The sequence below is a fragment of the Alligator mississippiensis genome, chromosome 10 (assembly GCF_030867095.1).
Source record: "Alligator mississippiensis isolate rAllMis1 chromosome 10, rAllMis1, whole genome shotgun sequence".
NCBI lineage: Eukaryota > Metazoa > Chordata > Crocodylia > Alligatoridae > Alligator > Alligator mississippiensis.
In genome coordinates, this window is record NC_081833.1 from 61,949,552 (window position 1) to 61,964,403 (window position 14,852).

Here is a 14,852-nt window from a genome sequence, read left to right on the forward strand (position 1 = left end):
AAATCAGAACTAGGGAATTTGCTACTGTTTGGAATAATGTGTACACAACTAAAATGCCATCCATGGAAGTCATCTCTCATTTGATCTAAAGAAAACCTTAATCCTCTCAATATGTATAATGCTCAGCACTTACAGTAGCAAGCATGTTTTTTAAAAATAAATACTCATGGCTTGGTCCTGTCCCTTTTGAGGTGAACATTATTCTAATTGTTAATTTTATTTGGAGTAAGATTAGAATATTACTTTAGAGTACTGCTTTATTGCTAGTAAACAAAACAGCTCTTAAATAAACTTTTATATTAACTTTTCATTTGTAAAAAGTATGCTTTTTCAGGAAAGTATTACATTTTTTTTTAATGAAGTATTTTAAAAATCGTTATTCTTTATAGTGTAAATAGAATAGGCATAGGAAAGTAGTTATTCCTCCATATGTAGCAGGCACCCAAGCTTACACTAAGGGTGAAATCCTGGTTACATTGACAACAGTGGGACTTTTGCATTGATTTCAGTGGAGCCAAGGATTTAATGTGATTGGCTAATACTGTTTAATTGAGAAATACAGAGAATTTCTAATCACAGGACTGTGAGTCAGGCTTTGTCAATTGTTTCCTCTGTGGCCTTGGCAAGTCACATAAAGCATGTGTATGGTTATAAACATATAAGAAAATGAAACCGTCCTTGAAGGATCTGCTCTGTATGTGCTTGTAGAGTCCTCTGCTTGCCTTTTAGATACATTATTTTTTATTTTATTTAGCTTTGTTTGCATGACAGAGGTAATACAGCTGGAAGAAACTGGTTGCTTCTGACAGATGTATCATCAACAGAATCATTAACTTAGTTGTAATTTATAGATCTCTATTTACTTTCTACATGCATGTCAGTTTGATGTTCAATATCCAGGGATGACTATTAGTAAGAAATGTTCTCTTGGAGAATTTAGAAGCTGACAAAATGTGATCTGAACACCAGAGAAGGTCCAAATGGATATTCACTAAGCCATCTAATCAGAATGATTTTTTAGGATAGAACCTTTCTTTGTACCTGTGCCTCAGTTTCCTTTTCATTAAAACAAAAAATAATACTGGGGGAATGGAATGGTTACTGTTTTTATGTCATGTCTGAACAGGTTTCAGATAAACAGCATCCCTGAATATTGATGATGCAACAAAAGCATCAGGCAGAATCTCCTACAATAGAGCTAACATCTCATGGCAAACCATAAGAAGATATGCGCGCAGTTAGTTTTCTTTTGTCACTGGGGAATCTGTATGGCTGAGAACCAGAGACTTGTATTGTCTTCTGGAAAAGGGACACATCTTAGCACAGGTACAAAATGAGAGAGAGAAAATGCAGCACTATGTTGCTCTGCAGTGTCATCTGCTGCTTAAAAAGGAATATTACATAAAGGCCTATTCTATCCCATTAAAGTCAATGGGTGTTTAAAATGTTTGGTTGTGTTCAAACAATAATGTTTACAGCAAGATTGCCAGGACCAGGAGATTCTGGCCTGGAGGCAGACATCTAAATCGGAAGCAATTTTGTACCATCTGAGTAAGTGCTCTTGACCAGCATTTGAACCTGTTATTTCCATTGTAGCAGATGCTATTGAATATTCAAGGTTTTCTGTTTGTTCTTCCAAAAGAAAACCCATGCTTTTTGCTGTATGTGATTTAAGATAATGGAAAACAGCAGGCTAAATTCTTCCGTCATGAAACTCGTGACTGTAGGGGAGTTGCACCAGAGGTTAATTTGTCCCAGTGACACTAGAGAAGAGGATGTGAATCTAGTAGCAGATAGCTTCTAGTGAATAACTAAAAATAATGGTCTTTGTCTGAAATAAGCCATCCTGCAGACACTGTGACCTAGCACCACTAATAGGACTGTGGTTAAAAGATGGAAAAAAATGTGTTTGATAGGGTACCATGATCCGCACATGCAGGAAAACATCCCTTTTTAAAAAAAATGAACAACAACAAAATGTACACTCCCCCCCCACCCAAGAAACTTAAATTCTGTTATCATTATGATATTCCAAAACCATATAAATAGTCCCTCAACACAAATATACAATTCAGCTACATATGCACCTTGAGGGAAGAAGAGATGCAATAGTGACAAAAATGAAACTACTGTCATCTTGTAATGTTTGATTACAGCTTTAGGCATAAAGCTTTTTAAATGACAAATGTTCAGTGAAATAGTATTTTGCCATTATACTGCAGTGCACCATTCATCTGAGGATTTCAAGACCTTAACAATATTCATTAAGCATTCTTCTACAACTTTGAAGGGACAGTATTATCTTCATCTTATAGATGAATAATCAAGGCACTCAAAGGTCAAGTTCTCCTTTTAAAGGCCTTGAACAGGCAAACCCATTCTGTTATTTGGAGTTATTCTCTTCTACATGGATCTCTAACTAGATACATATTGAGATGTTATTGTCTTGCTCATACTGATCCCCTTGCCCAAGACCCCCATGAAAACAGAGATGTATAGAGATTTCCAATGTACAACACAAAGCCAAATTGACTGTTAATGCAGCTCAAGGCTCTTTTAACTTTTCCAGAGCTGCCTTTGCTTTGGAAAGCCAAGATCTCAAAGACAGTAGTGCTAATGCCACAGTCAAAGGGAGGCCAAGGCGATTGGAAACACTTGGATCTATATAGGAACCAGTGGCCACAACTTGATTGCTGGCTAAATGTAGATCTTTGGGTTGGTCAGTTTGTGGAGGGACTGTGGCTCATTCCATAGGCAAGCAAGTCTTTCAGAAATGTCATGATGCTAGAAAGTCGGGACTTCCCTTAGAGAGAAATGGAGGATCCAGGCCAAGATGGCTTGCCAAGACCATGCAGTGAATCAATGTCAGAACAGGACTTTAGAGACTTGCTTCCACAACCACAACAAAATACTGCACAAATACAACTCTTACACATTCTTATCACCATTATGCCAAATTTGTGTCATGGAAGAGTGACTGTCTGAAAGCAAAATTGCATCGTTGTTTTATACAGATGTGACACTAAGTGTGTTTTTCCATAAATAAAGTGTCCAGTTGTAATTACAATATATGATGAATAATCAGAAAACCACTATTGGATTATGATATATATCTTTGTACAAATTTGTTAAACATATAACTTGTGCCTCTAGAGTCACTTACAAGTGTTTGCGGGTCATGCTCAGTAGGCCTACCTTCCACAGTAGTCCTTACTGGGGACCAAAGAAATGGTCATATAGGATCAGTCTGGGGTCAGTCTAGTTCAGTATTATGTCTCTAACAGAGACCACTACACAATGATTCAGACGTAAGGACCACAAAACAGACAGATGTTAAGTAGTCTCTCCTCCAAAGTTAAACCTTATGTTGATCTCTAACAGAGACTAATCGAATTAAGTTTTGAGGTAGGAGGTTCATATGCATTCCATATTTTTTGTTAATATTAACAACAGTGACTTGGTGCCACAGTGACAGTTTGGGATTTTATGATCATGAAACGCTGTTCCAGGATAGAGGCTTATTGGGAAGAGATGGCAGCCACCTCACACCAAGGGGGAAGAAATTGTTTTCTTCCAGGATGGCTGACTTGCTGGAGAGGGCTTTCAACTAGGTGCATTGGGGGATGGGTGTGCAGATAAGAATGCAAGCCAAGGCACAGCCAAACAGGAAGGATGTAGAGAGGGTGGTCAGGGAGGTGTCGAGAGGCTGGAATGATGGGGTGGCGAAAAACTGGGGCTTACCAATGGGGGACTTAAGTCTCTATACACAAATGCTAGGAGTACGGGGAATAAGCAGGAGGAACTGGCACTCCTGCTACCAAATGGGAAATACAATCTCATTGGAATAATGGAGACCTGGTGGGATGCCATGCATGGCTGGACTGAATGCATAGAGGGTTACAGGATGCACAGAAGGGATTGGGTAGGGAAGAAGGGTGGAGGTGTAGCTCTCTCTGTAAAGAACCAGTATGCCTCCTCAGAGACCCAAACTAGTTTGAGAGAAAAGTGACTTGAGACCCTGTGGGTCAAGATATGGGAGGGATGAGAAGAAGGGGACTTGATGGTAGGCATCTACTACAGACTGCTATATCAGGAGGAGGAGCTGGATCTGGAATTTTCCAGAGAGCTGATGGAGGCTGCACATGACCTCAGTTACCCTGACATCTGCTGGGAGGAGCACTCGGCCAGATCTGACCAGTCACATAGGGTTTTGACCTGCATGAAAGGACTATATTTAGTACAGGAAGTGAACAGGCTGACCGGGGGAAAACTTTGTGGGATCTGGTTCTAGGCCCAATCTGAGGATTGAGGGTAATCTGGGAGATAGTGATCATGAGATGATAGAATTCATTATCCATCATAGGGTGGAGAAGTCAGCCCATAGGGCAGAGGTGCTTGACTTCAGGAAGGCTGATTTCAATGAGTTTACGAAAATAGTGGGAGAGACCCTAGGGGAAGAGGGACTGGAGGGGAAGGGAGTTCAGGAAGGGTGGTCGTTCTTCAAAGGAGTGATTTTCAGAGTGCAGAAACGGTTCATTTCTGTATCCAAGAAAGGTGGTAAAGGGGCCAGGAAGTCCTCTTGATTTACCAGACAAGTCAGGGAGTGCTTATGGAGAGTGGAAACAAGGGGTAGTCACCAAGGAGGAATACACAAATATAGCCTGTATTTGTAGGGAGAAGATAAGGAAGGCAAGGGCGGTGACCGAGATCAGGTTGGCAACCAAAATTAAGGACAATAAGAAGTCCTTCTTTAGGTATATGGGGAGCAAGGTATATAGGGAGAGGGAAGACCAAGAGAAATGTGGGGTGATTGCAGAATGGGATGGGACAGCTGACAACAGACATGTGGAGAAAGCTGAATTATTTAATGAATACTTTCTGTCAGTGTTCCTGTGTACAAATGGTGGTTGCCCACCTGGTCGGATACTGGATGGATGCGGGAGGGCATTGCCAACCAACAGGCAGTTTTGAACTGGTGAGAGAGCACTAAGAGCGCCTGAATGTCTTTATGTTGGCAGGACCAGATGGACTGCACCTGAGAGTGCTGAGGGAATTGACTGAAGTCATTGTGGGACCATTGGTGAAGGTATTTGAAGATTCGTGGTGCTTGGGAGAGGTCCCAGAAGACTGGAAAAGGGCCAATGTGGTGCCAGTCTTTAAGAAGGGGAGAAGGGAGGATCCAGGAAATTATAGGCTGCTCAGTTTGACCTTGGTACCAGATAAAATTTTGGAAAAAATGATCAAGAAGTCCATTTGTGAGAGACTGGCAGAAGGCAAGATGCTGAAGGATAGCCAACATGGTTTCATTGCAGGCAGGTTGTGCCTGACCAACCTCATTGTCTTCTATGATCAAGTAATGAACCGCTTAGATATGGGAAATATGTTTAATGTCATATACTTGGATTTTAAAAAGACCTTTGATATGGCCTCCCATGATGCTCTTAAAAAACTGGGAGACTGTGGGCTGGCAGAGTCCATGGTCAGGTGGGTTTGGAACTGGCTAAGGTCAAACCCAGAGAGTGTTAGTGGACGGGACTGTATCATCTTGGCGGGAGGTGGCCAGTGGTGTTCCTCAGGGTTCAGTTCTTGGCCCTGTGCTGTTCAATATCAATGATTTAGATGAGGATGTGGAAAGCATGCTGGCCAAGTTTGCAGGTGATACTTAGTTATGGGGAAAAGTGGTCAGACTAGGGGATAGGTTGCAGATCCAAGCAGACCTGGACAAGCTGGAAAGGTGGGCAGAGTGGAACTGGATGCAGTTCAACAAGGTTAAATGCAGTGCTTCATCTGGGGAGAAGTAACCAGCGACATGAATGTAGGTTAGGAGGCTGACAAAGACTTCACAGTATTTCAGATAAGTCTGTATCCTGCATGTTTATAAAGACATTGTGTTCTCCATATTACAGTAAAAGCTGGCCAGCACGATGACTGAAAGGGACCTAAGAGTTATGGTTGATCACAGTATAAACATGAGCCACCAGTGCGTCGCTGTAGTCAACAGAACTAATAGTATACTGGGATGCGTTAGCTAATGCATCGCGAGCAGGGCTAAGGAAGTGATACTTCTCTCTACTCGGTGCTGGTGAGAACGCAGCTGGAGTACTGTGTCCAGTTCTGGGTGACACACTTTAAAAAAGATATAGAGAATCTTGAAAGGGTTCAGAGAAGGACCACAAGACTGATTAAGGGCCTGGAGGACAAACCTTATGAGGAAAGACTAAGGGATCTAGGACTGTTCAGCCTGGGAAAGAGAAGACTGATGGGGGGACTTGGTGGCTGTCTATATATGTAAGGGGTGAATATCAGGAGCTGGGAGAAAAACTATTCACTAGGGCATCCCAGGGGAGGACAAGGAGCACTGGCCATAAACTGTTGGAAGATGGTTTCAGGTTGAATGTAAGGAAGAACTTTATGGTAAAGCTAACCAGAATCTGGAATAGACTTCCCAAGGAGGTGGTGCAGTCCCCAACCTTGGAAGTCTTCAAGAGGAGACTGGACAGATACTTTGCTGGGATCATTTGATCTCAGCAGTATTCCTGTCCAGAAGAGGGGGGGTTGGACTCTGATCTTTTGAGGTTCCTTCCAGCCCTTAATTTCTATGATTTCTATGATTACTTAAAACAATCCTAGATATTCTTGATCTCCATATAAGCATACAATACTTTTTAGAATCTTGTGGAATTCTTAAGTCTCAATGGTTTCCTGTGACCATGAGTTCTGCAGTTTTCCACATGCTGCATTAATAAAGTATTTATTTTTCTTAGACTTAAATTTACCACTTTTTAACATTATTAAATGTCCCTTTGTTTTTGTATTGTGAGGCAGGGAGACTAAAACAATGTAAAGTTTGCAGTCTTCCTCCTCTATGCAATCTATAATTGTATGTACTTTTTTCATGTGCCCTTTTGTTTGCTTCTCTTAGAAGGGAAACAACCTTGGTTTTCTCCATCTTTCTTCATATGAGAATTCTTCTATTACTTTGGCCATATTCCCCATCCTTCTCTGAACTCCTTGTAGTTCTGCATTATCTTTTTTGAGATGGGCTGACAAACACTTTGCAGTATTTCAGATAAATCTGTATCTTGCATGTGTATAAAGACACTGTGTTCTCCATATTACAGTAAAAGCTGTATTAACTGGCATTTTAGTAAGCAGCACACTCTACTAACTGGAATTTCCAGCTGGTTGGCCAGGTGCAGGTGGGGGTGCGGAAAGCTTGCATGCGGTCACCATCACCACCCACCACCCTGTGCTGTCTCCACTCCATGTGCAGCCACCGCCACTCCCACACCCTGCACTCCGATTGCAGCCCCCCACTCCCTCCAACTCTGTGTCCAGCTGAAAACCCCTGCCTCATGTAACCAACATTTTTAGATTACTGGCACCCCCCATTCCCCACTCGTGCCAGATAACAGAGCTTTTACTATATCAATCATCCCATTCCTTATGTATCTGAACACTGCTTTCTGGTGATAGCTAAAATTTGAATCACACTGTCTACTTTGACCAGGTTTTTTCTTGACTCAGCACAGTTATTTCAGAATCCTGTAAATGGTATTCATAGTTCAATTAATCCCCTTCAACTTGCAGTACTCTGCATTTATTTGCCAACATGCTTTTGTTTGGTTAGGCTTTCTGAAGTTCCTCATATTCTTCACTGGTCCTAACGAACGTGGATAATTGTGGCAATCTATAGATTTTGTTAATTCACTACTCACCCTTTTTCCGAGGTATTAAACAACACAGGACCTAGTACAGAATCTTGAGACCACCTGCTGTTAATCTTTTGACACAGTGAAAATCGGCCATTTAATCCTACTCTTTGCTTTCTGTCTCTTTCCTAGCCAGTTTTTTAACCTTAACAATACTTTACCTATTATCTCATGACTACTTAGTTCTTTTATAGTTTCCTGCATGCGATCTTGTCAAAGACATTTTGAGAATCTAAATAAATGATGTCAAATTGTTTTCCTTTATTCCCTAATTTTTGTATGCTTTCCAGGAGATTAGTAAAACGAGATCTTCCGTGTCTATTTAAGCTCCATCTCACTGTTATCTTCTAAGTATTTTGTTATTCTGTCTTAAACATTGTTTCTCAACTGATTTTTTCCAGGCACAGATTAATTAATTTGTAATTCTTCACATGACCTTCAGTGCCTTTTTTTTAATGAAAGAAATTGGCTACCTTTCAGTCTTTTGGAATGCTGGCTATATTTAATGAGAATGTGATTTTTTTCCCCTAGCAGCCCAGATAGACCATACGTAATTTCTTTGTAGATGCTTTGTAGATGTTTATAAATTGGCCTTGGTTACTTAGTGCTTTAAAACATGATTATCACTTGGAATACAACTTTCCAACATGCAACAAAGAAATACAGGAAATATGAGAAACCCATTGTGATACAGACAATGGGTTAAACCAGCTGTGGTGGAAGAAAATACAACTTCCATTAGCCAAGCTTTCACTAGGCTGTTTTTTTTCAAAATTTCATTTTTATTTTTATCATTAACAGTGTTAACATTATTCACATTAACCACCAGGGTTAATAGTGCTGGAGCTCTGGTGCAGATAAACTGATGCTTGTTTCTGGCACTTCAAACTCCTTGCCATCTCACCCTGCTTTGAATAGGTCAAAATATTGGATGCTAAAACACTGGTGATTACCTGAATCCCCGTGTGCACTAATCCTCCAATCTTTGCTGGTGTTTGTTGTTGCTGTTGTTTGTTTGTTTTTTGCAGTTAAACTGCTGTTAGCAGGAGGAAATATTTGGAGAATGTCCCTTGTATGGACTATGCCACTGATACAGTGGGAGTTGTGCTTTCTTGAGATCAGAGTGGAATTTTGGGACAAAGATTTGATTTCTGGTATATATGCAGTTGCAATTTTCCAAGTCAATAATTGCTTAATGCAGGAAACATGATACTTTAGCAGCTGAGGATTTCCAAAACTTTGGAAAAGTTCAGACTAAGATCCAAGACAAATCTGAACTTGGTGATTTGGAATTCACCTCTAGTATTTTTAGGGTGGCTATTTCAAAAGTGCTGATTGTACACAGAACACTTTTCCCACTTAAGTTGTTGGAAGTTTTACCTTTAACTTCAATAGCTACAGAGTTAGTCCAGCATTGAGAGAAATTGAAGGTCCTACCCTTTGTGGTTTTATTATTTCCTTTGTTTGCTCATATACTAATTTTTGTCTAGTGGATGAGATTGGGAAAGCATTAAAAAGAGCACTATATTTATTCTACTATATAATTAATTGTGAGGCATGGAATAAATGTGAGAATGCTATACAGGCAGTCTTCAGACTTATGACACAATTGGTTCCTGAAAGCCATGTCTTAAGTCGAAACGTTGTAAATCAGAACCAATTTTCTCATAAGAAACAACGTTATAAATGGGGAATTCATTCCTGAACCAAGGCCCAATACCCTATTTTCACAAAAAATACCCCAGAATTTTGTACTCGATCAATTATAGATGAGTAATATAACTACATTAATGTACTTATATTGTAAATAGCAATCATATTGATTTGGAAGGACTTCTTGGAGGTGACTTTGCTGGACTTTTTGAAAGACTCTTGGTTGGACTTTTTGAAGGGTTCTTGGCTGGAGTCTTCTCAGGAGTCTTGGTTGCAGGTTTTTCTGGCGTCTTGTCTGCTTTCTTAAAGAAAGTGTCCAAGGAAGTTTGGCTAGACATTCTCCAGGGAGATGAGCAGCTCAGTTAACTTGTTTTCTGGTGTGATGTCGCATCAGATCAAGCGTTGTAAAGTCAAAAATGATGTCATAAAGTTGAAACAGGGTGTCAATTTATAAACGTTGTAAGTGCGAAATGTTGTAACTCAAAACGTTGTAAGTTGAGGACTGCCTGTATTATGTACAAATGCCAAATAATCAATGCAGTACTGCCATCTGTTGGCAGTTGTGATTAGCAATGCTGCAGAAGAAATACTTGACAATCTTGGATATGGTATTTCATTTATCTTTGAACTGTCACATAGAATGTCTGTACACTATTAAAGTAGCTACTACTTTCTCCCTTACAAGAAGGTTGTATTTTAGTAGTGCAGTATACTGTGTTAAGTCAGAGAATATCTTTTGTAGACCTGCATTGCCACAAAACAGGCAATAGATGCAAGAAAGCAAAGCTGACTGAAGACCCTGGGCTACTATCCAAATGGCTTTGATGCTCCTGTGGCTTTCCTCAGGATCTGCTATGTCTGGAGATGATTTCTACTCTCTTTTCATTGTGAGGCAAACCCCACCTCTTACAGGATTATCTGGACAGGAAATCTGCAAATGGTCATCAAAGGTAGTCCCTACGCCAGAGCTGCTGCTTATGGGTTTGTCTTTAGGATTGGATGATCCAGATCAACATGAATAATTTTACAGAGCTTTCTGAGTCAAGTAGAAAGAGATATGTAAATAAGATTCAAAATGTAAGTCTACATTCTAGCTAATAGGAATCTCACAACTTAGAAGTCCAATCTCTTTCCCATGGAAGTCATCAGTGCAGTGAACTAAGGTGGAATGGATATAGTTCAGGACTGAAAGTTATCACTGGGAGTTCCAGTTCACTTGTGCCTTCCCCCTGCCCCAGCCCCTGCAAGTCATGTAGGCCAACATTTTCCAAAGTGTCTAGCTGGAAGTAGCTGTAGTCCAGTTTTCAAAAGTGCTGAGCATTTGCACAGTGGAGTGTATCTGAGGCACTCAAGTTACATGGGTACACTGGAAAATTTAGGCATGGCTGATGGTTGCAAGTTCACTATGAAAGTCAGTATCTGTATCTGAATACAGGAGTTCTGAATTAGTTCTGTGCTTTGCCACTACAATATAGTCCAACTTGCAGTGATGAAAATGAGCCTGCTGGTTAACTTTAATGAGAACTGGAGTGGTCCTTATTCTGTGAGTCCCCAGGAGGTTTGTCTGAGTAATGAGTGGTAGACCAGGTCTCCAACTGTAAACAGGGAGGCTCCTGAAAATGTGGCTTTATTCAGATGTGCCTCACTTAGAGCTGAGCTCTTTGGAAACCCCTGAATCAACCACTGCATTTCTTTGCTAATGCAAAAATACTTTATTTTCTTAAAGGAAAACGTCTTGATCACATAACTAACACAAGACCCCATGCAAAATTATTATACAATTTGTTTTCTAATAAGAAGTGACTAAAATGGGTTTTAAAACCTTGCTAAAAGACTAGTTCAGAATTGCAAAAGATGACAATAAGGAGAGAATGCCAGGAAGCTTGAATAAAGGGAAATCAACTGTTTTCATCACAGACTTGTTCACTCATATAAATTAATCATAACATTTACCTTTCAAACTTGCCATCTAGCATTTTTGGTATATATAAAGTGCTCTTGACAGCCTCTGTAGGCCCAATAACCCTCATTTAGAAAGAACAATTCTCATCCAACAGGACTGTATTACAATTTTTCCTTTAGTATGCAGTTTCCTTCTAATGTGGCAATTTCATTCATCCTTTTCATGAGACACACAAACAGGACATTCTGAAACTGCTACTTTTTGGGCAGGTCTTTGTAAAGTGATGTCTTTCATATCATTCATTGTATCTTACAGTGAGCAAAATTAATCTCTTTTTCACAGGACTTTCTATAAGAGGAATTTTTTTCCCACTAAAAATGCCTTCTCTAAGCCCTGGCACAGATCCTAGGGTCTGTTAAAAATAGGTCCTGATGTCTGTGCAGTCAGTTGATTGGGCTTTGGTCACTTACTTGGTATCAGTTAAAGTACCACTGAGTCTACACTTGCCATTCTTAGCATAAGGTTTTACCCTGCATCCAGATTCAGGATGCCATAAGCTGATCTGAGAGTGAGTAGTTGGTGTGACAGGTGTCAGCTGTCAAAGACAACTGTCTCAACTGATGAACCTCCCTAGTCCTAATCCTTTTTTTGCCTTTGGTGATAAAATCAATTGACCTCTGTAATGTGGACAAGGCCTTACTGTTTCTGTAGAGTACAGCTGTTGTGGTGGGTTATGGAGTCTCTGAAAGAGCTACGAGCCTTATTCCACTGAAGAATGTAAAGTTTAGCAGTAGGATCTTGACCACTGCATATCACTCCTATGCCATAAAAGTTTGTTTCATATGTTACAAAACTATTTTTAATTCTGGAACCCATAAAGGACTTTAAACAATCTAAATAAGGAGGGAAAAGGAAATGGTGACAATTGAGAAGGCAGAGGAGGAGACATTAAAGGACCATTAAGAAGATTTAAAAAATCAGTGTGTATGATATTGGGGAGAATTTTATTTAAAAAACTTAGAATAATGTAGGGTATTACTCTAGGCAGTAGAGTATATATAAACTGTAGAGTAGGAGAGCTATGAAAAGCTAACAAAATAAGGTTAGAAAGAGGGATGTGAAAGCAAAAAATGAAGTTTCTGTATGTACCAAAGACCAATATAATAAAGTTCTTATTCGACTCCTGATCATTCAAGCACCTGCACACAAGCTTAATACTGTGCCTAGCACTGGTGCAGAATTAGGCTCTGAACTTTACTTGGCAAGTTCCCATTTTCTTCCTCAGTGGAATAAAGATGCAGTTTTGGCTTTGGCAGGGAGAAAAGTCATCCAGCTATGAAAGCAACATGAAAAAGGACCAGGAAGGAAGAGACAAAAAGATCATCACACTAAGGAGGGATGACAGACTTTAGGTGGAAACAAGAACTGAGATGCAAGCAGGAGCACACTGATGGAGCCCTGTAAAGGTAAGAAGTTCAAATATGATGTGGGAATGTAAAGAGAACCAGTAAGAGATTCAAGGAGCTTGTATTAAGTGGTCAGAGCAGTGAGACATTAATGTTGATTTACCTGCTGTATATTGGGTAGTTTGCAAAGGAGTGGTTGGAACCAGAGAGGCCAGAGAAGAGCAAGTTAAAATAACCCTGGTGCAATTTCACAAGGGGAGAGAATGAGTGAGAGTTTGGATAAATTATGTAAGTCAGGGGTGTCAAAAATGCAGCCTGCAGGCTAGATCCAGCCTATGGAGTCATATCATCCAGCCAGCAGTACTAGCTATTGCACGCTACCTGCTTGCTGGGTCCTGGGCCAATCTGGATCAGGCCTGCTGATAAGTTGTACATGTTGGCTTCAGTACACATGACCTGTCTGGCCTGGGTGTCACATGCAGCATTCACCCCAGCCCAGGCCTGTGCATCCTAGGCTGCGCCAGGCTGGAGCCAGCACACACTACATGCAGCAAGGGACTTGCATGCACTCATGTGACTCTAGCCCTGTGTGCTGGATCTGGGGCTGGTTTGGATCAGGCCAATAGACTGGATCCATATGCCAAATCCAGCAAGCAGGGCTGGTGTGGCATGAGATCCACATACAGTGCACACCCCAGACCAGTACTGTGCATTGCGTGCTGTGCCATGCTGTATGTGGGGCTGATGTGGGGCTGCATGTGCCACCAGCACCAGGGTGGCCCTGCACATTGGATCCGGGGCTGGTCTGCATCAGGCTCACAGACCAGCCCCGCATGCCAGATGCAGTGTGCAGGGCCAGTCTGGTGCTGGTGCCACATGCAGCATGTGACCCAGACTGGCCCTACTCACTATCTGTAATATGCACCCAAGACCTATGTGCTGCACACAGAGCCAAGGCCATCATGTTCTGCATGTGGCGTGGGGCTGGAACTGGCACGTGCACTGCACGCAGCCCACATAGCCAAATCAGAGAGTGTACTGCATGCGGTGTCTGCACTGGACCAACCCTGTGGGCTGGATCCAGCATGGGGTCTGATCTGGCCTGAAAACTAGTCTTGCATCTTTGTGAGCTGGATAAGTTTGACACCCCTGATGTAAGTATTGCAGCATAATTTACATCAGATTTTCCTGTGTAGCAAATTTGCTGCATAGAAAGGAGTGGACACTTGACCAGCTTTCTCAAGCTTGCTGCCCATTGTTGGTGCTAATAAAGGGCCTGGCCACTAGATGGCAGGGAAACCAGTTTTCATTGAGCAAAGGGCTACACTGAATGGACTAACAAAGCATTATTCATAGTAATTTTCCCATATAGTGAAGCTATTATACATTTGTCAAGAGGTAACTTTAATCTAGATTTGAGTGATTTAGGACTGTCTGTTGTGTCCACGCCATTTTACTACAGAGTAAAGTCAGTTGTTACATAGTAAATATGTGCTTCATCTGCACCATGAAATAATACCTACTAGATCACCTAGATGAGTCAGGAGCACTTAGGCTGCTTACAGATGTGAAAAAGCCCCCAAAATGGCACTTCAAGCTTGGCATATCAAGTGCAGTGCACACCCAGAAAAGGCATCACGTTAGTTGGACCTGGCTTGCCAAATGCCTGTATAGATTGAATCAGCTTTAGATAAAAGTGCCAAAAAGCCCCGCTGAAGCACCTGACTATACAGATGCTGTGGAGCTGGGTCAAACTAGCACGCTGCCTCTTCTAGTAAAGCACTGTTTTGTTTTTTTCCATGTCTATCAGCACCCTCAATGATTAACTGTATCAAATGCTACCAACACATCAAACAATGTTAAAATGGTTATTTGTCCTCTCACCATGCCTAAGAAGAGATCATATACTAGAGTTGTGACCATTCTGTATCCTGGACTGAAACTTGACTATAAACAGATGGTGACAATGATAAAGATGTATAGCCCTTGGATTCTGTCACTCTATTAATTTCTCAGTGACCATGTCTAGGAAAGAAAATTTTAAACTAAGTGGTAGCATGTTTGATTATTTGTGGTCAGTGGCTTCTTCATGTCTTGCTGGACATGTGTGTGTGGGGAGAGTGGCGGTATATTTCCCTCTTCACAAAAGCCATCTTAATAGTCCACTCAGTCTTTATC